The following is a 10,885-nucleotide window of genomic DNA, read 5'->3' as shown; positions in this document are numbered from 1 at the left end:
ATTAAAATTCAAGTTAATATTTTTAAATATAAGGACCACTGAATTTAGTGACTGAAGAACGTAGAGAGTTTAAGCTTTTAGACATAATATGGTCCAGTGGCTCATGCCTGTAATCCCAGCACTTTGGGAGGCTATGGCAGGTGGATTCTGAGGTCAGGAGTTCAAGACCAACCTGGCCAAGATGGTGAAATGCCATCTCTACTAATAATACAATAATTAGCCAGGTGTGGTGGTGGGCACCTGTAATCCCAGCTAATCAGGAGGCTGAAGCAGGAGAATTGCTTGAACCTGGGTGGTGGAGGTTGCAGTGAGCCGAGATCAGGCCACTGTACTCTAGCCTGGGCAACAGAGCAAGACTTTATCTCAAAAAGAAAAATAAAAAAAAGAAACAGTATGGTCAATGCCACAGAAAAGCTAAAAATTATGAGTGTTTAATTATCTTGACTTCACTCTACTTTATGACTACTTTAACCCCCAATCCATTTTCAGATTTGCAAAACAGCGAAAAGAAATATTTTTGGGGGGGAAAAATTTTGCAAAACTAAAAATTTAGAATAAGGCCCACTTAAATAGTGACTTTACTCCCAAAGTAAACTCATTTTCTACGTGAGCTATCTCACTAAGAAACAAGTGGATTCAAAGAAAGTAAACTTTAAAATCAAGAAAACTAATAAACAAAAAGTTCACATTTATCATTCTTACAACAGAAATTTACAATAACAAGTTTCACTTTAAATTGTGAATGAAAATAATTTTCTGAGGCATAAAAATGGGTTAGATGATGGCTTTACTAGGGTGGACTAGTAAACCAGGAAATTAGGGTGAAAATAGGGAAGGAATGATGGACAAATGAATTGGGTAATAAATCTAGTTCTGAGAACAAGTTTCCTAATGACTTTGGGGAAATTACTTTATCCTTGCATCTAAGATTTTATCTATGCATAAAATAAAGTAACACTGCATATCCTTTGTGATATTTTCCAGGGCTAAAGTAAAGGATGGTAAAATTACAGTTATGATCTATATCAAATATCATTTGTCTGATCTATATCAAATATCATTTGTCTTAATCTCTCTGTCTGACATCTAGAGCAGTATGGGGAAATAGAAGGGAAAAAGGGTATAAAGTTGAAGATAGACTTAAATAAGTATAAAAAGAAAGGGGGAAGAAAAGAAAAAAGATAAGAAATGTGTTCAAAATATTCAAAAACTGTAAGAAGGATTAAAACAATGTACTTTTAAAGTACATTTTTTTTAAAGAGTGAAAACGTCTCTCTTCTTCCTGTGATCATGTCTAAGTCAGGGTCTCCTAAAGAGCCTGAACAGCTGAGGAAGCTCTTCATTGGAGCGCTCAACTTTGAAACAACCAACAAGAGCCTGAGGAGCCATTCTGAGCAATGGGGAATGCTCAGGGACTGTGTGGTATTAAGACATTCAAGTACCAAGCGCTCCAGGGGCTTTGGGTTCACTACCTGTGCCACTGTGCAGGAGGTGGATGCAGTCATGAATGCAAAGCCACACAAAGTGGATGGAAGAGCTGTGGAACCAGAGAGAACCATCTCAAGAGAAGATTCTCAAAGACCAGATGCCCACTTGCCTGTGAAAAACAGTTTGTTGGTGGCATTAAAAAGACACTGAAGAACATCACCTAAGAGATTATTTTGAACAGTAAGGAAAAATTGAAGTGATTGAAATCATAACTGACCGAGGCAGTGGCCAGAAAAGGGGCTTTGCCATTGTGACGTTAGATAAGACTGTCATTCAGAAATACCATACTGTGAATGGCCACAACTGTGAGGTAGGGAAGCCCTGTCAGAGCAAGAGCTGGCTAGTGCTTCATCCAGCCAAAGGTCGAAGTGGTTCTGGAAAGTTTGCTGGTGGTCATGGAGGTGGTTTGGGTTGAAATGACAACTTTGGTCATGGAGGAAACTTCAGTGGTCTTGGTGGCTTTGGTGGCAGCTGTGGTGGTGGATATGGTGGCAGTGGGGATGGCTATAATGGATTTGGTAATGATGGAAGCAATTTTGGAGGTGACGGAAGCTACAGTGATTTTGGCAATTACAATAATCAGTCTTCAAATTTTGGACCCATGAAAGGAGGAAACTTTGGAGGCAGAAGCTCTGGCCCCCTATGGTGGTGGCAGCCAATACTTTGCCAAACCATGAAACCAAGGTAGCTATGGTGTTCCAGTAGCAGCAGTAGCTACGGCAGTGGCAGAAGATTATAATTAGGAAACAAAGCATAGCAGGAGAGGAGAGCCAGAGAAGTGACAGGGAAGGTACAGGTTGCAAGAGAGTTGTGAACTCCGCCAAGCACAGTGGCAGCAGGGCCTAGCTGCTACAAAGAAGACACGATTTAGACAAATACTCATGTATATGGGCAAAACACTCAAGGACTGTATTTGTGACTAATTGTGTAACAGGTAATTTTAGTTTCTGTTCTGTGGAATGTGTAAAGCATTCCAACAAAGGGTTTTAATGTAGATTTTTTATTTTTCACCCATGCTGTTGATTGCTAAATGTAATAGTCTGATTGTGAAGCTGAATAAATGTCTCCAAAAAAAAAAGAAAAAGAAAAAGAATTAATCTGAGTTTATAACTGGGAAGTAGAAATTACGAATATATGAACTAGTACATTGACTCTACACCTACTCCTATATAGGGTGAAATTGAAGCATACAAACAGATAGGTTTAAATAAACTGTCTTGAATTTCTTTTTTCAGACTATAATAAATCTTGGACATGGTCAATTTAATAAATTCAGTATACTTTGTCAGATGTGAGAAATAGACCAGAGCACAAAATCACTTTATATTTGAAGACAGGCATGAATTATGACTTGAATTTTGTGATTTTTTTTCTTCAGAACTCACAAACAAACAGTGTGACAGACACACAAGATCAAGAAATATTACAGTGTGGATGAACTGGAAGGTCTATGGTGTCAGCGTCCCTGGAGACTATGGGAACTCTATTTCTGGAGGAGCCTGACCTCTCAGGGTAATTTCTTTATAGGCCGGAAAGAGATCACTCAGCATGTAAGTGTATGGATTATTGGTAAAAGAAGATGAAATTAAAGTTTGCCTTGTGAGCTGAAGATCCAGCCTTCAGACTAACAAGTCCTTGCTACATCATAGCTCCAAAGCAGATTTACAAAACATTTTAAGATTATGTTTTTATTAGTTACTTATTGGGCTTTAAGGCCTACCTGAGATCTTCATGCAACAGAACTAGCCATCCAAGCTTGAAGTGTTTTGTTTGCCCAGTCTATTTTTTCAAAACTAAAAAAGGTACCCTTACTTCTGGAATTTTGTACTTTATTTGAAACTCTTGTCATCTAATTTCTCTCCACCTCCCAAGATTTCTCTAATTTATTAAAACACTGTTAAATATGTTGCACATCCATTTTTTCAGTCGATTCTTCCACATAACTATGTTTTGACCTTGTAATAATTTTAGCTACAAAAATAGACATGTATTTATGTAATGTAAACACCACAAACACAAAGCATTTTCAGTGTGCAAACCATTGTGTTAGACACTAGGATATATGTGCCATATATATTTCTACGTATGCTAAAAATTGAAAATGGAGTTTATAATAAATGTATACAGAGTCCAACAAAACTGCTTAAAGTTTTTTTATATTTGAATTACCAAGAATCTGAAGGCAAAATAAGTTTTTAAATAAATGTAAATAGAATTTTCTCCACATTTTTTTCTCCTCAGTTTACATTAGATACACAGAATCTCCACCAGATGTCAGCATACGCATGCAAATGTTTTACCTTGCGACGGAAGGGCCTACAAAGTCTTAATGAAAAAGTACTCAAATAAGACTTTTATTAAAAAAAAAAAATTAAATTCTTTAATTATATTCACTCCATATATATTTCATCATACATTATTTAAAACCATGTTCTCCAAAGTTTGTAAGTCAGCCAAATATAAATACTGTCTAGCTGGGAATCCTTTACTTCTTCAAGGAAATATGATTCTTTGGTTTATTTGTTTCTAATGAAATTAGCAACTAAAATCTGAAAGCCCACTGTCCCCATTGCTACTGCAGTGACACTGTACCTAAGCCCTTTCAGTGGATAGAGCCAAGAGACATACATATGTATGCCAATCCATGTATGCACACTGAAATTTATTTCTATATCTAATATACATTCACATAGGGTAAAATACAACATAACTTCATACTGATACCTCTTGACTTGAGTCCAGCACCATAAGGCTCATTATGAACCTTCTCCCCATCCCTGTTTCCCATCTCCATTTCTTATTTGTAACTTTTTCTCTAAGGGGCTTGAGGCCAGGAGTTCAAGATTAGACTTGGCAACATAGGGAGACACTTCTCTACAGAGGTTTAAACAGATTTTTTTTTTAAGTGGAGGCATACATTGTAGTCCTAGCTACTTGGGTGGCTAAAGTAAGATCACTTGAGACCAGGAGTTTCAGGCTGCAGTGAGCTCTACGCATGCCACTGTACTCCAACCTGGATGACAGAGGGAGATGTTGTCTCAAAAAAAATTCCATTAATACAGATGCTGGAAAGGATGTGGAGAAATAGGAACACTTTTACACTGCTGGTGGGAGTGTAAATTAGTTCAACCATTGTGGAATACAGTGTGGCGATTCCTCAAGGATGTAGAAATAGAAATTCCAGTTGACCCAGCAATCCCATTACTGGGTATATATCCGAAGGACTATAAATCGTTCTACTATAAGGACACATGCACACGAATGTTCATTGCAGCACTGTTTACAATAGCAAAGACCTGGAACCAACCCAAATGCCCATCGATGATAGACTGGACAGGGAAAATGTGGCACATAAACACCATCAAATACTATGCAGCCATCAAAAAGGAGTTTGTGTCCTTTGTAGGGACGTGGATGAACCTGGAAATCATCATTCTCAGCAAACTGACACAAGAACAGAAAATGAAATACCACATGTTCTCACTCATAGGTAGGTGTTGAACAGTGAGAACACATGGACACAGGGAGGGGAGCATCACACACTGGGGTCTGTTGGGGGAATCTAGGGTAGGGACAGTGGAGTGTGGGGAGTTGGGGAGGGATAACATGGAGAGAAATGTAAGATATATGTGATGGGGAGGAAGGCAGTGAATCACATTGCCATGTATGTACCTATGTAACAATCTCGCATGTTCTTCACATGTACCCCAAAACCTAAAACACAATAAAATATATATTTTTAAAATTCCATTAATAAAAAAGAGAAGCACCACAATGAGAGAGATTAACTTGTAGGAGCAATAGGAAGCTACTGAAAAATGTTAAACAGTGAAGTAGCATCAATAATCTACATCTTTGCAGAGATTATTCCAGTTGCAATGTGAAAATAATGAATCAGAGTGCTTTGGTAATACGTTGCTATCCTTGTGGTTTAAAATCATTATAATTGGGCCGGGCGCGGTGGCTCAAGCCTGTAATCCCAGCACTTTGGGAGGCCGAGGCGGGTGGATCATGAGGTCAAGATATCGAGACCATCCTGGTCAACATGGTGAAACCCCGTCTCTACCAAAAATACAAAAAATTAGCTGGGCATGGTGGTGCGTGCCTGTAATCCCAGCTACTCAGGAGGCTGAGGCAGGAGAATTGCCTGAACCCAGGAGGCGGAGGTTGCGGTGAGCCAAGATCGCGCCATTGCACTCTAGCCTGGGTAACAAGAGCGAAACTCCGTCTCAAAAAAAAAAAAAAAAAAAAAAATTATTATAATTGATAAAGTGTGTGTGTGTGTGTGTGTGTGTGTGTGTTTGCGTTTGTGTTTGTGTTTAACTGCAGCTTGCTTAGATTTCTTTAGGTAAATATCTCTTCTCACTGCTGGTGTCTCTCAGAACTCATATCCTCATTTCAATTAACTCTTTTTTTTTAAATTTTTTATTGCATTTTAGGTTTTGGGGTACATGTGCAGAACATGCAAGACAGTTGCATAGGTACACACATGGCAGTGTGTTTTGCTTCCTTTCTCCCCTTCACCCACAACTCTTATTTAAAGATGCACCCTGTCATGCAAATGGGAACTAGAAAATCAAACTTCTTCACAGCTTTATAAAATTACGAATGCTCATAGATGAAGAGGAAACATTGCTGAGACAAGTAATGCATAAACTTTGTATGAACTATTCTTCCTGCTCTAAGATTCTATTATCGGTCTTCATATTATGCCTGTGTTGTATTTGAAGTTGTTAAATACCACATGAAGGGTCTTGCTGTATATGAAATCACATCTTTTTCCCCACCCACCCTTAGAGTACACATAGCTGACTGTTCTACCTTGAAATTCATTAAATAGATAATACATACATAATCATATTTAAATGTTTATTTCATTCCCATGACAATGAAATGTTACTATGTAGGGCTAGCAAGATGTGTGAAACCCCAGTAGTTTCATTAGAGTGCCAAGTTCTACCTCAATGGTGATATTACAGGTATAATCTCAAGGAAAGCATTTCCTACAAATGAGCAACCCTTGTAACTGGATTGCAAAAAATTCAAAGCAGCTTTGAAAATTAAAATAAAGGGTATTTGATTGAAAGAATATAAGATTATGGGTTTTTCTTCCCTGAGCCATGGTGAAAGTCCCCAGTATTACTGCATTTGAATTTGCATTCCTATTTCAGATAAAAAAGTGAATGAATCCATTTTCCCCCTCTTGATTTGTCGTTGATATATAAGGTTTAACATTTGAAATCTTCATAATGTGGTATTCAAATAAAGCCACTTTTTCTTTCCTTAAATAGATTAATGAAGTTAAAACACTTTTGTTTTTCCAAAAATACGGCTTCAGGGTTTTTGATTAATTGAATTTATAGAGACTTTGATTCCTCTGATCTCTTTTCCACATCAGCTGGTCTAGGAAAATCACCTTCTAGTTTGTAACTCTATTCAAATGGTATTGCATTTTTAAAGCCATTCCTGAGCCAATATGTTCAAATAAACCTTGTTCTTACCGTCTTTTCTACCCTTAGTATACCCTATACCTATTTATACCATAGCATCTCTAAGCATGCTGCATGTGCTTTCATATCCCTCTTCCTCCTCTATTTTTCAATAGGCTTCTCAAAAGCTGTTTTTATGTCTTTACTTGTTTTTGTTGCCTTCAAGCATGAGGCACATTTCAGTCACCAAGTTATATGTAGAGCTTGAGTCCCGAGCTTGAGTCCCAGCTCACACTGAAAGTAAATCATGCTGGTTCCAATTTAGATTGTACAAATCTGTGCAAATATTGTAAAGATATAATTGGTGAGTATAAGAATAATGCATATATAACTTTTATGTAAAAAAACATAATTAACCAGTATATATGAAAACTAACCTCTAATTTAGAAATATTTGTGTCAGTCCTCCCCATGTAATTGCTGACTGAGAGCATGGATAAGTATGTATGTATATATTTGTGTGTGTGTGTGTGTGTGTGCATGTCTATAATTTTATGATAAAAATCCTCAAATGATCTTAGCAGATTGAATGACTGTTTATAGACAATGACAAGTACGTTTCCCAAATGGTTCTAGCAATTTCCACTATCACCAACACAATGTTAAGACTTTATTTTATTTTATTTCATTATTATTATTTATTTTTTAGATGGAGTCTCACTCTGTCTCTATCTCCGCTCACTGCAACTTCCGCCTCCCGGCCTCAACCAATTCCCCCTGTCTCAGCCTCCTGAGTAGGCGGGATTACAGGCACCCACCACCACACTGGCTAATTTTTGTATTTTTAGTAGAGACAGGGTTTCACCATGTTGGCCAGGCTGGTCTTGAACTCCTGACCTCAGGTGATCTGCCCACCTTGGCTTTCCAAAGTGCTGGATTTATGGGCGTGAGCCAGCACACCCAGCCAAGACTTTCTTTTACTCTGCATCTTTAATAACCCTATCTAAGGAGGAGTGCAATCCTATGTAAATATGGCTGGGAAAATGCCCATCCCATTTAATGAGTCCAAAGATGTTGGCTAGTAGCAAAGGTAGTATTAAAAAGATCATTTTGGTATCAGGCACAAACTGTAGTATCTTTTAATAACAAATAAAATGTTTATATTTTGTTCTCTATCTTATTGTGTCTATTTCCTCATTGTAAACTTCAGTTTTAGGACTATATGCAAAACTGTCACCTTCAGACTCTAAAATATGGGGACTTGGCAAGGAAACTGAGAAATTGGCAAAAGGAGTGGCATTTTGGGACCAAAATACCTCATGGCAAGAGCTAGCCTCTTGGTGCAGCTGTGACAGCAGGTGTGTGAAAGCAGGTGAATGCTTGTAACAGGTGCAGGCTGAAGCAAAGCAAGGTGCATGGCTTGCATGAACAGACTGCACAGACCTCTGGGTACAACAAACCTCAGCACGTGGCCACAGCTGGGACCGCAGGTGTGGGGAATAGATAAAGTAGCATTCTGATGACCAGAAAAGAAAATGTTTTTAATGTAAGACGAGGCTCACCTCAAAAGTAACAGTTTCAATGTATGTGAATTTCAGCCATTGCTGGGTCGAATAATTTTTACTTATTTATTTTGTTTCTCACTTAGGACTGCAGTATTGGGTTAAAACCACAAACACGGCTAAAGTTGGCACCAACTACAAAACAATTTCATGACATATTGTGGCCTTTAAATTGTTAGTGCCAGACATGGGTAAACAACATTAGACTGATTGCTTCAAATTCTATTTCTTTTCGTTTTAAAAAATGTTTTGTTACAAAGCAGTTTTTTTTTTTGTTTAAAGCATGTGCCACATAAAAAACAAATGTATGGTTCATGTAAATCATGCCACGTGACACTTGATAATAAAATGAACACTCCTAAATTCATCATGCACTTCAGAATAAAACATAATGCCAAAAAACAAAGCCCAATCACATATGTGATTGGTTTTTATCTCATTTTCCTGCTTGAATTTCATGTCATTTCCTGGCCTTCTTCTAAGATTTTATACTGTGTATGACTACGTACGTACTTATATATGCATATCTAGTTAACACATTGAACATTTGTCACATTTTAGAGCCTTATAAAATAGTATCACACCATAAGTACCATTTTGAAACTTGTTTTTTAATTAAATTTCTTTCTAGAATTCATCTATGTCACTATTACAACATTAATTCATTTTTCTTCAATCTTTGTAACATTCCATTTGGTAAATATATCTGTATTTATGCTTGTCTTGTTGATAGACATTATTTCCAATTTTTTGCTATTATGAATAATTTTGCATATTTTAACTCTTGAGTATTGGTCTTTATGCTCATGTACAAGACTATATTCCATTATTGCATTTTCATAAATAACTACTTGGGACTGGGTACTTTATAAAGAAAAGAGGTTTAGTTTGCTAATTGGTTCTTCATGGTATACAGATACAATCTTGGCAAAAGGTGAGGAGAAGTAGGCAATGTTTTACACGGTCAGAGCAGGTTGAAGCATGGGGAGGGTTCACACGTTGAAACAACCAGATTTCATGAGATCTCACTCACTCTCATGAGAACAGCAAGGGGGAAATATGCCCCGTTGATGTAATCACCTCCATCAGTCCCCTCCTCCAACATTGGGGATTACATTTTAACCTGAGATTTGGGTGGGGACACAAATCCAAACCATATTGAAGATTTAATGTAGGTTTTATTCCTGGGAATGGAATTATTTAACTGAAGGTACATGTTGAAATTTATATAATAGTGCCAAATTATTCTTCATAGTATTTGAAACTGTTTAACCTCCACTAACATATAAAAGTTTTTCTTGTTCCATTCTCTCGCTAATTTATATTATCACACTTCTCAATTTTTGTTTTACTCCTTTAATGTAAAATCTGACAACATTATTGTTTTTACTTTAGTGATTACTACAAAGATAGGGGATTTTTAAAAAATAGTTTAAATCCTGGATTGATTTTCTTGTGTTTTACATTTATCTTGCTTACTTTTTTCTGTTAATTTTTTTTAACTTACATTTTTGCTAATTTTTATGCTGCGTTTATTACAGTTTGTTTTTTCTAGTTTAATTGGGTTTCTCTGTAGAATGTATTTAAATGTAGTATTGAGATGTATATTTTTCACTTTTATGTTTGTCTCTATTGCCAAAAGTGCCTTGATTTCAATGCAGTCTGTTTCAGTCTTTTCTAATATTATAGTTATATTTTTAGTTCCTCTCTTTTTTATTCATGTCTACTTCTTTAATATATCTAGAATTAAATAATGTGAATGATGTAATGAGTACTGATTCTACATTTTTCTACAACATAACCATTGACCTAATCCCTTTTATTGATCTAGATTTTCTATTATTAGTAGTCTTCAATATAACTTCTGCAACATGCCAAGTTTCCAAAACTGTGTACCGTTTTAATTTTTTTCCTTTTTTATTTTTTAACTGATTCATACAACCTTCTCTACTGGAGCTTTGTAACAAACACTGATACCTGACCATAGAAGTACCCTAACGGATTTCTTCCTATAAGAATTATTTTGAAATTATTCTGGAGCTCTGTGTATTTTTATGTAGCATCACCTTATTAAGTTCCTTAGAAAATAACTTCGCAATTTTGGTTGGAGTGATATTTTGAATATATTTCTATAATTTCAGTTATTAGAATCTTCTGCTTTTACTAGATTTACTTCTAAAAACGACATATATTTTGGTGTCACTGGAACTCGTGTTTCTTATTAATTTTTATTTCGCTGATTGGGCACAAAAATAAAACTAATTTTTGTTTATTGATACTTTATTCCAGCAACTTTGTTAGACTTTCTTAGTATCCATAATAAAGTATCTATAAATTATTTTCTATTTTTTTGTGTGGTAAATTGTTTACTATGTAGATAATGACAGATAGATTTATGCACTGAAT

The 10,885-nt window shown here is 36.2% G+C and overlaps 1 pseudogene; it reads left to right on the top strand.

Annotated features, from left to right (window-relative positions):
• The first annotated feature begins 1,173 nt into the window (after positions 1–1,173).
• LOC128928276 (heterogeneous nuclear ribonucleoprotein A1-like 3) lies at positions 1,174–2,401 on the top strand (annotated as a pseudogene).
• The last annotated feature ends 8,484 nt before the right edge of the window (positions 2,402–10,885 follow it).

This window comes from Callithrix jacchus, chromosome 1, assembly GCF_049354715.1.
Source record: "Callithrix jacchus isolate 240 chromosome 1, calJac240_pri, whole genome shotgun sequence".
Classification (NCBI taxonomy): domain Eukaryota; kingdom Metazoa; phylum Chordata; class Mammalia; order Primates; family Cebidae; genus Callithrix; species Callithrix jacchus.
Note: the sequence above shows the minus strand (reverse complement) of the source record. Positions and strands in the feature narration are given on the sequence as shown.